This window comes from Anas platyrhynchos, chromosome 3, assembly GCF_047663525.1.
Source record: "Anas platyrhynchos isolate ZD024472 breed Pekin duck chromosome 3, IASCAAS_PekinDuck_T2T, whole genome shotgun sequence".
NCBI classification, from domain to species: domain Eukaryota; kingdom Metazoa; phylum Chordata; class Aves; order Anseriformes; family Anatidae; genus Anas; species Anas platyrhynchos.
The window spans coordinates 44,759,928-44,771,974 of NC_092589.1; the positions used below are offsets into that span (position 1 = coordinate 44,759,928).

General features: G+C 45.2%; 1 long non-coding RNA gene across 1 annotated transcript; it reads left to right on the forward strand.

The window, feature by feature from the left end:
- Window positions 1–971: 971 nt before the first annotated feature.
- On the forward strand, window positions 972–11,300 carry LOC119716297 (uncharacterized). The gene is made up of 4 exons (XR_005264105.2): window positions 972–1,040; window positions 9,817–9,945; window positions 10,315–10,507; window positions 10,688–11,300. It is a non-coding gene; the product is annotated as an uncharacterized lncRNA (long non-coding RNA).
- Window positions 11,301–12,047: the final 747 nt, after the last annotated feature.

Consider the following 12,047-nt stretch of genomic DNA (forward strand, 5'->3'; position numbering starts at 1 on the left):
GTTCTCCCTTATTTTTAGGCTGCTAAAGATGGTGATGACTTTTATAATTTATTTCAGATAAAAGTATGAAACGTGGCTGGTTGCAAACTGATGGTAGGCAGGGAGATTTATTGTTCAGGCTAATTCCTTACCATCTAGAAGGCACTTTGACTTCAGTAGGAGCTGGATTAAGATCTGACCAAGAAAGTAATATTAGAATTGGGATTACATTTATTAATTGGTTTGTTTCCCTGCTTGGACTGCTAGACAACACTTCTGTCTCAGTTATTTCTCTAACAGCACTGCGGGACAAAGCCAGAATTCAATTAAGTACAAGAACGAAAGGCACAAGAAATGATCGTCAGCGGTGCGGGATTGTTTCTTTCTGCAGAAGCACACAAAGTGCTCGTTTGTTGTGGGCGCGTTTGCCAAGCTGAGAAGTTATGGGCAATATTGATCCGGGCTCCTGGCTCCGTGGAAGCAGGCGCTGGGTGGAGGCCAAGAAGGGTGAAGTCTCAATGCGGCGTTGGTCGGGCTCAATGGGCCGTTCTTTGAGCGAGGAGCCCCTTCTTTTCAGTGTTTGCACCTGTGTGGGTTGCATGCATCCCCGGGTGATGATAACAGGAGGCAGCGTTGTCTGGGGACCAAAGCCGGGACCTGAGGGAAGGGCACTCAGCCCTGGTTTCGAGCTCTCCTGCTGGGACGGCAGGTGGTCCCTGGGAAATCCTCCTCAGCCCGGGTTTCCGTGCTGCGGGATGGGGATAGCGTGATGTGCGGCACGTTTGAAGTGGCTGGGGGACTCCAGATGAAAGCTGAAAAGTCAACAAGTCCTGAGTTTCATTATGAATTTTCATAAATCCTTTTTTTTTTTCCTGACTGTCGACAGGTATTAGCTTTTCATATCTCTTCATGAATGTGTAAACCGGGAACTGAGACCTTCTTTCTCCAACCATGAGGTGACTTAATCCAAACTGATTTGATTTTTATTTTTTCAGGTAAGCCCTGCAAGATTCCACAGTGATTGCTCAGAGGTGACCTCAGACAGCTAGGAAGAAATACAGGTTAGCGAGCTCTTCTGGGCAGAGCGCTTGCACTTGTGGTGGAAGGGGAAGTCTATGTAATTACAGTTTTTTGCTCTTTGAAAAAGGCCATATTTTCCTCCTGCTGGGAAGAGTTCGATGTCAGATCTGGCATTTCTCTTTCACCAAACATGTTGAAAAATGTGAATTTGGAATCTCTCTTCCTCTTTTATAAACAATATAATTCATATAATAACATTTACAAAGCTTATGACTATATCCAGTTTACACGGGCTATAAACGTGGAAGAGTGTGCCAAAGGAGGGCAAGGCACTCTCAGGAATCGATACAAAACAAATGGCCCTGCACAGCCGGCCCGTAAGAAAAATGTGGTGGTTGACAAATTCTTTGCTCCCCGCAATGCTCTGGGCTCTCGGCTAACCTCAAGCACGCATCCGTTAGAGCTCCATGTGGAGGGCAGGATTTTGCTCACGTCGGCATTGTCTGACCTCTCAATTTCTGCTGAATATCTGTGTCACCTACTGATTGCTCTCTCTGTAAAATAATCCTCCTTAAATTATTTAGATGCATATTCTGCCTGCCCCTCGGCTTGTGTTCTAATTCTCGTGAGCGAAATGACCTCAATTAGAAATTCTTGCTTAAACATACAATATCGTGGAGATGGTTTCGGTTTGTCTTGTCCTTTCTTGCTTTTTTTTTCCAAGCCCCACTTTGTATATTTGTGCTCATCTGCAACTCATTAGCTTCTGTCATTACCTTCCCTTAAAACAAAACTTACTAGAAGATAATTATTTAATTTGCAAAAAGGAATTAAAAATGCCATAATTAAGGTTGTAGTTTTCCTTTTTATACCCTTGAGGGGATACTATTTTCTCTAATTATATAATCATACTAAACCAGGCCTCATATAAAGATACATGCATTTTTAATATCAACATTTCTTTTTTTTTTGCTTTCATTAGAAATGCTTGTAATTTATGATGGTAAAATCGAGATTGGTATTAGGGCTATTCATTTTTAACTTGGAGCCTTTTATTGTTGCTCAGGGTACTGTACTAATCAAGGTGTACAGCGCTCTTTGCCACTCTATTTTAGTATCATTTCCAAATGCATTTTACACATTATTCTTATGTCAAAACCGGTATTAAAATGGCTCCAAAAGTAGTTGTTTCCTAACAGCTGGAGACAGGACCGCAGCTTACCAATTCTTGCAAAGAAAATCATATTTCACTCCAGCATCCACCTACCTACAGTCTTTTCAGGTTTCTTAAAAATTATCTGGCACTTAACTCTGAAATTAAATTCTGTGTCTTACCAAACAATTTATCAAGCTTTTATTTTTTCAATTCATCTATAGTAAGCTTCTGGTGCTTTTCCAGTCATTCTTTGCTACCCCTGAGAAAATCAGGGCTGCTAGTACTGAACTCTGACATTAATGTGAACCGAGACTTGACAGGCCAGGCTTTTCAAGGTAGCCCCTGGCCATGCCATCCACGTGGTTTTGAGTTTATTTGACAGAAGAATCTGGCTGAATTTTTACCTCGCCTTTCCTAAAGCCAGTTATTTTGTGGAGAAACCCACATCTGTCTGATATGATTTGCCTTTCAAAAAACTCTCCTGACTCATGATTAATAAATAATTCTCTCAGAATGTACAGTTTGTGGTCCAACTCTTTGGTCCCTAATCTCCAATATTAACTGTAGGTTAACTCATACTTGTCTGGCATTTTTTATCTGTATCCTACACAAGAGGCTCTTTTGCATTTTCATTAATCTCTGTAACCTCCCGTTTGTGCTCATTAGTACCCACACATCCTCTGCAGGCTTATTGTTAATACGTTTTCTTAACAAATTCAAAGGCAAAGAAAACATTTAGTGCCGCTGTCACTTTTTTCTTCCAAGAGCTCTATTTATTGACCCATTATTTTTCTGCAGTTTCCATTCCTCCAGTATATTGATGGCATTTCCTGTTTTTAAATATTTATGTGGCTTTCTTCTTGGTTTCTTTTTTCCCCATTTGCTCTTCGTGTCCTACAGTTACTTACGTTTCTGCTCATATGCTCCCGGGATCACTGCACTGCTTTGTTCTCTACCCACAGTTACACCATGGCTTCTTTACTGGAATACCTTCAGTATGGCCAAATTCCACCCCGATAGAATTTGTTGGGTTTGGCAGATGAAAGTCAAACAAACCACATCCAACATTGGTTTAATATGCTGGGAGATTGCAAAATTATTCTTACATTTACTTCAAATATTTACTGATGTCAGAAGATACCTTTCTTCTTCCTTCTCCCTTTTCCCCCATCTCTTCCCCCAAAAGAACAGAGCCTGGTATAGTTCATCTATCCTAAATCACTGCATGTTGAGCCCTGGACAATGTCATTGGCAGCATTGCTCGCATCTGATTCGAGTGACTCTCTTGCTCATAATTCCGGATACACCTATGGCACTCGTGTTTAAGGGGGCTTGAGGAGCACAGAGGGCTGCTGCCTTCCATTCAAGCCACCAGCAGAATGAGGAAGAGGCAACAGGACCTGACACAGAGCTGCTTGTCTGTGAGAAAGACAGATGAAGCATTTTCTGATTTCTGGAAGTTGCTCAGATTAAAGGTTATTTGTTTGTTTATTTGTTTTTCCCTGCATCATGTCGCAACTCAGCAAAAACCTTAAAAATGTATAATTTAGTGTGAAGAAGGGGTGGGTTAAAGAAAAATATTATGGTAAAATTCAATAAAAAATATTTGCAGGAAAAAAAAAAAGAAAATAGAAAAGAGCTAGAAAAGAGCTCTATTTTAAGCTCAGTGAAATGAACATGACTTTGCTCTATTTTGTAAAACCACGTCTCTGGTTTTCCATCACTTCTAGAAGTATTCAGCAAGAGTGCTGATGGGAGAAGAGATTTATCATGGAAAAGTGTGCTCTACAGCCAAAATAGGGGTAGGTTTTCTTACTGACAACTGCCTTAGAGAGATGTTTGTGACAATACGAGCCCAGCCGCCTGCAGCCTGTTGGATGTGACAGTTGGAGAGGTACCTGGCAGGTTTCTTATCAGGGTAAATTTATTATGCAGATAAGCACAGAGATACTAGAGATGGTGCCTGGGTACACGTGTTTGGTACCTTGGTATTCCCACTGGTACCACGTCCTGTAATTTTGAAATCTCCCACTGGTAACAGCATTATCCACCAGTTTTGACCAGATGTGTGAGTGCAGAAGAGACAAGCTAGAGCAGGCTACTTACTCCTAGTGGCAGTTTTGGAGTATTTATTTTGTCACTTTGATTAGTGACAGCTTTCTGAGACTCTCTGTGGACTGGAGCCCTGCTATATTAGGTGCTGTGCAAGGACAAAACAAAAAGATAGTCCTTGCCCTGAATACTCTACTATGTGTGTGTGTGAGAGAGAGAGAGAGAAACCCATCTGGAGAGCAGAAGGAGATAAAGGAATAACAATCATCAAAGCAATAGTGAAGCTTTGGGGTTATGGTGTAGGGGAGTGCATCCCTGGAGTAGTAGCCTTACAAAAGAATGAGGACAGGATTGCTCTAGTGAAGTCAAAGCTGCAGAAATGCATGTTGCACCAATGGAGATGTGAGAAGATGAGGAACCAGATAAGATTCTCACTGGGTGATTGCATCACATCCTGTAAAATAAATGATGCAAAGTGAATCTCCAAGCTGGTTATATCAGAGGTGACTTCTCTTGGGTACACCCATGGATGACCTGAACCACGGATATGATCTGCAGCAACTAAACAAGGACTTGTTAGGATGTTTGGATAGAGTGGAGGACAGAAGAGAGGGATAAAGATACATTATTTTTTTTTTTAGCCATGTTGGGGTTGAACAGACATCTAGAAAGAAATGTCTGAAAGACTGGCCATGAGACTGAACTGCAATAGCTGGTAGATCTGGTAATGATGAGGAATTTGAATTCTGCTTGCAAATGAAACCACCCAGAGACCAAATGGGATGGTGAAAGAGGAGGAACCAAGGACAGAGCCTTGAAGCCCCCAAAACTGAAGAAAGGCCAAAGAAGACCTCCCAGTTGAAGGGGTGGGAAAATCACATGCAGGGAAGACAAGAAGTGTGTGGTTGCCTGTGTTGAGAGTGATGGAGAGGCCAAGATAGAGGAGGAGGAGGGTGGAGTCCTGCAAGCTGATTTACAATAGATCATTACTGATTTCCCTTGCTCACCCCTGTCCCTAGTGATATCTGAACACCAAAAACGTGCAACGTCCATGTCCTCAGTTCCCACATGTAAAGCAGAAAAGGCTATTCACAGCCTGGTGGAATAAGCAGACATCTGCAGACATCTCCATCCCTGATGGAGAGCTGAGGCTGTGCAGGAAAGAGAGAGGAAAAGGAGGGAGGAGAAGCAAGTTATTCCCAGCTGCCCAGTGCTGGAAACAGAGCAGTGGGAAGTGCTCCACAAGCTGAGAGCAGTGGCAGTAATTGAAGGTGGAAGTGGTGGGAGACCAGGCTGAGGCTGTCAAAAGCATGTGGAACAGGAAACACGAGGAAAACAATTGAGAAGCCAATAATATCATTGGCAAGGGAAGTGCTGAAGTCCAGCAAGAGATCAAGAACATCAGGATGAGGAGGGAGAGTAAACAAGGAAAACAAAAGATAAGGGGCAGGATTATGCCAACACAACCCCACGCATGTGTGGACAGCAGCCTGTGCAGTGACCAAAAATATCAACTCGCTGTCTTCTCCAAGGAGGCTGTGCAAAGCCGCTTCTGGACTAAGATTTTGGCCAGGGAGAGAAGGCACGTGGCTGGTGTGCAGCCAAAGGCTTGGTTCTGCTGTGACTTTCTCCCTCTGTCGATTAACTGCCTCTGCCCCAAAGTACACACACGAAACAGTCCATTTCCCAGCCACTGTGTGTGTTTTTTTTTTTTTAACTTACCCTACACTTTCCACTGATTGCTAGTGACACAGGCCTGATGGCATTTATATCCAGTTATGTTTCTCTTCTCTCTTTCCTCAAATTTGTATTTACACTGCTGGTTTGTGGTGTGTGAGATGGGGAGAGCCTTTATACAATATATGTCAGGCGATCTTTATTAAAAAAGAGGCAGAAAAACGGAGAAGTGAGTGATTTGGTAGAGCAACTCAATAAGCCAAAACATATTTTACAAAAAAAAAAAAGAAGCATCAGCAGTCATGTAGTATAATATCATACACTGAGCAGGATTCGTGGCTGTGCATAAGTTAGTGCAGTACCTTGACAGATAAAAAGATAAATGAAATCTTCCCTCTCCGCTCGCAGAAAAAATGGTTCTCGCAGATTCCCTTGTATCTCCAGTCATTGCCAAACTCCCATTTTCCTTCTCCATGAACTCAAAAGCTGGGGATGAAAAGGCTTAGAGAAATTTTGCCAACCTCTAGCTCCGTATTTTCTGGCATTGACATTTAATTATCTCTGTGGGCATGTGGCGGGCAAGTCTGTTGCCGAAAATTTTTTGTACACAGAGGATGAAATTTCTCATGTTGATTAGAAGGTGGTACCTGAGCTGGGCTGAGGAAGTTCAATGCCTTTTAAAATGATTACTTGTGTATCAGCAAAAACCTGTAGGGTGCTTTAGTGAGGAAATAAGAAAGTTTAGCTGCCAGTGGCAGCTAAATGCCTAATGCCCCAGCCCTGTGTCACTTTACACGTGCACTGCACTTAACCTGTGTGGGCTGCTGGAGAGGACTGGGACGCCACATGGCTATGTGATGGCTCCATGGAGGTGTTTACCCCCATGAGATGCCCTCAGACCGCGTGTCCAGGCAGAGGATTTGGATGCCCATGGATGCACAGGGTGTCTGTGCCTGGCGGTGGCTGGGACTGAGCTGACCAAGAGGGTCAGGCTTTCCTCTGTCTCTGCTTTCCACTTCCAGGCCACTTCGACGACACAGAGAACAAGGATGGAAACAGATGAAAAATGAACTCAACACCTGTCACGCACCCCTAGGCAGGACCCAGCCGCAGCCCAGCCAGCTGCTGTGCCTGCAGCTTTGCTGCTTCTGTTTTCCTGAGCTGAGGTGCCCTGTGTTGTTTAAGGCCTGTCCTCCTTCACAGCTGCTCTGTTAGCAGCTTTATGGATTGGCAATTGGTTTTCCTCTGCATTTCAGGAGCAGCCTTCCTCAAGCACCGTCCTTCTGCCCCCCCTGTCCCTCATGGAACAAACCAGAGCTGAATATTTTCAACCCCCCTCCCCTACCTCTAAGGGAAGCAGAGACATACACGGCTCCTTACAATAAGCAGAGAGTGTAAAAACACTTAGCAAGCTCTTGCCTAGACAAATACAAAGCAGCGAGCCCAAACTTTCCAGCTGGGTGGGTGGTGCTGTTACTCTGGTGTCAGGGTGGGCTGGGTGCCAGAACTGTTTCTCCTCTACCTGACCGAGCCCCTGCCCAGCCTCTGGCCATAAATCCCCTCACCACTCCCCAGTTTATCACACAAGCATGAGTGTTTTGCACTGTGTGCTGCCTGGGGAAGGTGCCCAGTCCCCAGCCCCAGCTGTCTGTAGGACCTCAGTGGAAGGAAATATCACTCAGGCCTAGCATACGATGAGGCTTGACAGGCCTCATGGCTCGCTGGGTCTCTTCAGCCATGGGGCTGAGTGTGCTGTTCACGATGCTCTTGCCATTGCTGGGGTGCCCCAGGAGGTGGCTATCACCAGGACGACCTGGTGGGCCTGGTTCCCATCTTCTTTCTGGAAAGGAAGGGAAGGGAAAAGGCACCGGGAGCAGGCCATGGGCTGGGTGAATAGCCCTGGAGGCCTGTGTCTGGTCTATATACGACCTGTCAGTACAGTGTGCAAGGTGGGGATGCCTCAGGAGCTCTCCAGATAATACACAAAGGTCAAAATAAGAGCAATGCAGAGTAATAAGAGGGGAAAAGACCCACAGCGGTGGCTGTTCTGTGTGAACGCCACCTTGTGAGCCACTTGGAGGAAGACTTTGATGGTGGATGCTGTAGCAAAGGGAACCAAGGGGAGCTTTGGGATGGGATATAGGAAAGGAAGAAGGGTGGTGCATAAGGTCCAGGCCTGGAGTGGAGAAGGAAAGGTTAAAATGCCAGGAAAGGAAGCTATCCATTATACTGGCTTATGTGTGTGGTGGCCTGGGGAAGGATTATGGTTGCTCTGTGGAGACGGGGCTGAGGTGACAGTAACAGCCTGGTGACTGTGTGGCCCAGTATGAAGTAGCAAGCTGTCCATGGATTTTAATTGCTCTGGGAAACATCTGGCTAGGATTAGCATGCCCATGGCCAGAGCAGCTCCATTAGCCATCCCTTCGGGGAGGGAGAACCAGTGGGATGGCTGTGGTTGGCATGCAGGGAGAGGCAGGGATAATGACCAGAGCGAATAAATCAAAGCAGGGGCCTCCCTCAGGACCTCCATGAAGCACTCTGTAGGACCTCCCTGCTCTGCATGGACCACAGTGGCAGGCCAAGGGAGCTCTCCTCTTGCCTACAGCATCGTAGCATCCACCAGCAACACAGACCCATGATACCCAGGCAGAGGGGAGGGCAGGGGGGCGGCGTGCCCCACACCATCCTACCCCATCCCATGTGTCCATCATCAGAGGCTGATGCCTTTGCCCCACCAGCACAAGTGTCTCAAAGTCTTGCTCCCCTCACAGATTTATTCATCCACATGGGTCTCCAGGGGAAGGGCGACACAAGCATCAGCACCGGGTTGCTTGACCCCAGCTTGGTCCGAGCAGTACTCGAATTTTCAGAGTGCTCGTTGAGAGCATACTGTGGTAGCCAGTAAATGGTTTCCATATGCTATTCATGTTCTTATTGTTCTTCTGACAGGTGATACCTTTTTTCCACTGAAACGGTATCCCCTCATTGGCAAGCTGTGGGTCGGCGAGGGGGAGATGTGGTCTGTTCCAGTTAATTCTGTAACTGCGATCTCACTGCTGACAGAAAGCATTTGGGAAGCTTCTTAAGCAACCCTAATGATTTTACATTGTGTACACCTAGCGGAGCACTCAGCCTTTCCAGCTCTGCTGGTGCGTTAACATGTCATGTAATGAAACTATTCAGCCGAGATTAGAGGAAAGCTGGAGGAGCAGACAGTGGGGAATTGGTTAGATGCATGGCTGTGTCTTCCTGACACTTATATTACCAGGGTCACAGAAACAGGCAGAGTGGAGCATGAAATGACTACATTACTGTTAATTTATTAAACAAAACAAATTGATATTAAGCAGTCTAAAAGAAAGTGGACACGTCTCCAAAAGCCAGCTGTTGCAGCACCACCCTCATGTACATAGACAGCAGTTTTTTGCCCCAGGCTCCCAAAGCACACCTTGGTCTGAACACTGCAGCTATCAGTTGCAGATGGGGATCAGGATGGCAAAATTCACTTGTCCACTGCCTGTCCACAGTCTGAGAGCAATACCGGGCTTTGGGCAGGGTTTTTGCGTGCTGGTTGTGTGCTGTACCTCATCAGCCACACTGCTGCGCTTGCTAAAATGAGCAACAAATTACCTACTTAAAAAACACCCCCCTATCCGATGATGTCCTTTCATTTCAGACAAGGATTAACATTTCTGCACAGCAGCCCTCAAAAATGCCTATAGCTCACTAAATTGCAGTTGAATTAGATGGCAGTTTCTGTTCCCCAACAGAAGCCTCCCCCATGCCTCATTATTAATAGTTTTCAAATGCTGAAGTTAAGTCAACAAAATTGCAATTGTTTTCCCCATAATCTGCCAGCCAAGGGAGGGAGTATTTATGCAGATATTGCTTGCAGTACTTGAGAAAATGTTTGTTTGTGGTTTTTAACACAGGACTGCAAATTTCCAGCAGAGCCCTCCTGGGTTATTTCACAGTCCTATGCATCGGGATTTCAGCGGCGGAGGAGGAGGAGGAGGACAACCATCTGCAACCCCCACAAGCACCGGGCGGCTTTCGATCCCGTGAGTCACTCCCATTAGGTTCAGGGGACTGCGTTTGTAAGCACCACTAAAAATTCACATGGGTTTCAATGTTTTCCCTGGAAAGTCTTCTAGGGAAAATTATTTAGAGAATGGAGAGCTTTCTCAGTGCCGTGAACAGAAGAAATTATCTTTCTTTTGTTCATTCATTCACTTTCTTCCTGCCTGCCTTCCCAATCCTCTTTTACTTCCCTTCCCTTCTTTCCCTCTCTTCTTCAATACAAATAATTGAAAATCTGTCATTTTGGAATTCCTTTGTCCCTTCAGAAGGCACTGAGCACTATTTCCAGAATAGCCCAGCCTGCTCTTTCAATCCATAATTCATCATCCTAAATTGTTGTTCACTCGCAGCAACCCTGAACAAAATGTTACAGATGCAGCATAAAGAGAAGAAATCAAGCAAATGGAAAAGGGACAAAAGGAATAGCGGCAAGCCACAAGGGTATCTGCAAAGAGAAATAATTTCATCCAAAAGGCTCCGCAGCTCCAATGGAGGTGTTCACTTGCCTGTTTTACATCCCGGTGTTGCCGTTTACGTTTCCAGGTAATGAACAAGCACAGAATTAATCTCCTCATTTCAGCTCCAGGTGTCTACTGTGGCAGAAGTCCTTTGTAACGCTTTAAGCCATGACTTGATGGGTGGAAACACATGGGGACAAGACTGAGAAAGACAATAGAGAGGGAGTTTTATGGATTGCAACCTCTAATCTATCTTTAACTTTAGGCACATCAACCTCTGGAAGCTGTGATCCGGCATCAGCTCCTTTCCATACTCTGCGAAGTGCCACCAGCTCCAGCATCAGGAGCAGGGGTTTGGCAGAGTCATTAGAGAAGACAGGTAGGTATGAAAGCCATTCAGGCAAGAAAGGATCCTGAGAGTTGGAATAATTGCATTATTAACTACAAGTCTGACTGCCTGTTCCCGCTCCCATTGATGTCAGTAAGGAATTTTACTGTGACCTTCAGGGAAAATAGGATCAGGCTCATTTTTGGGATGAGCAGATCAAAACCTGGTACAAAATGCTTGGACACATGATTGCACTGGGACTTGAATCTTGTTTTTTTCCTGATGTTCCCATGCAAGGATGTCCAAGAGATTAGATTAAAAGAAAAGATTTTAAGGTCCCCCTGACAAAAGAAATAAAATGGAGAAAGCCATGGAGTTAGTAAATGCAGTTATTATCCATTCATCCCACTTATCCCCTTAGGCGTGTGGCATTTGGATTAGTGTTGTGCTTTATATACACTGGTTTAAGTTAGTCTTGATGCTTCAAATACTGCCAGCAAAAAAATAAAATAATAAAACAAAATGGTAAGCACGCTGGAAGCCTTTTAGAAGCTTGCTCAGCTGTGAGAAAGAGGGGTTAAGTCCTTGATCCAACAAGGTGTTTAAACATATGCCCCTATTTTAAGCACGTGAGTGGGCCCATTGATTTATACTTAAGACTCCTGGGCCCCCGGCTGGGCAGTGCAGCGATGCACGTGCTTGGCTTTCCGCTGGCGTAGTCCTGTGACTTTCCTAAGGAAGCTCATGTGCTTGGCGGGGCCAGGGCCGAAGGGGGATTCTCCAGGAGGCGGATGGCGCTGCAGCAGGGCCAGGTCTGGAACAAAAAAATTTCCCAGGTCTGTGTCTCTGGCTCGGTCACCACCTCTCTCCCAGCTCTTTAACTCTGTTCAACTATTTGTAGCTTTGGGATAAGCCATAACAGCAAGAGAGTTCCTCAGAAAACAAAACAAAACAAAACAAAAAAACCCAACAACTTTCATTCAACATTTTGGCACTCGTAGCTCTGGCCTTCACCAGACATGGAAAAGAGAAGATGTAGCCAAAAAGTTTAGAGTCTTAAAGGAAAAGATACTACAAACGTGTTTTTAATCAGGGAGAGGGGTTTTGGGAAGCAGAGAGGAAACAACAATCCGGGTCTAATTCTGTTCCTTCTGGCAAAATAGCCTCCCCCTGCATGAGATCACTAGTGTGGCTTTCCTCCAAGCTGATAACAGAAGTGCCTGCCTCATATGCCTTGCTCACATGCTCAGCTAAACCCTCAGCCAGATTTGGGGCTAGGAGGGATTTTCCCCTCAGG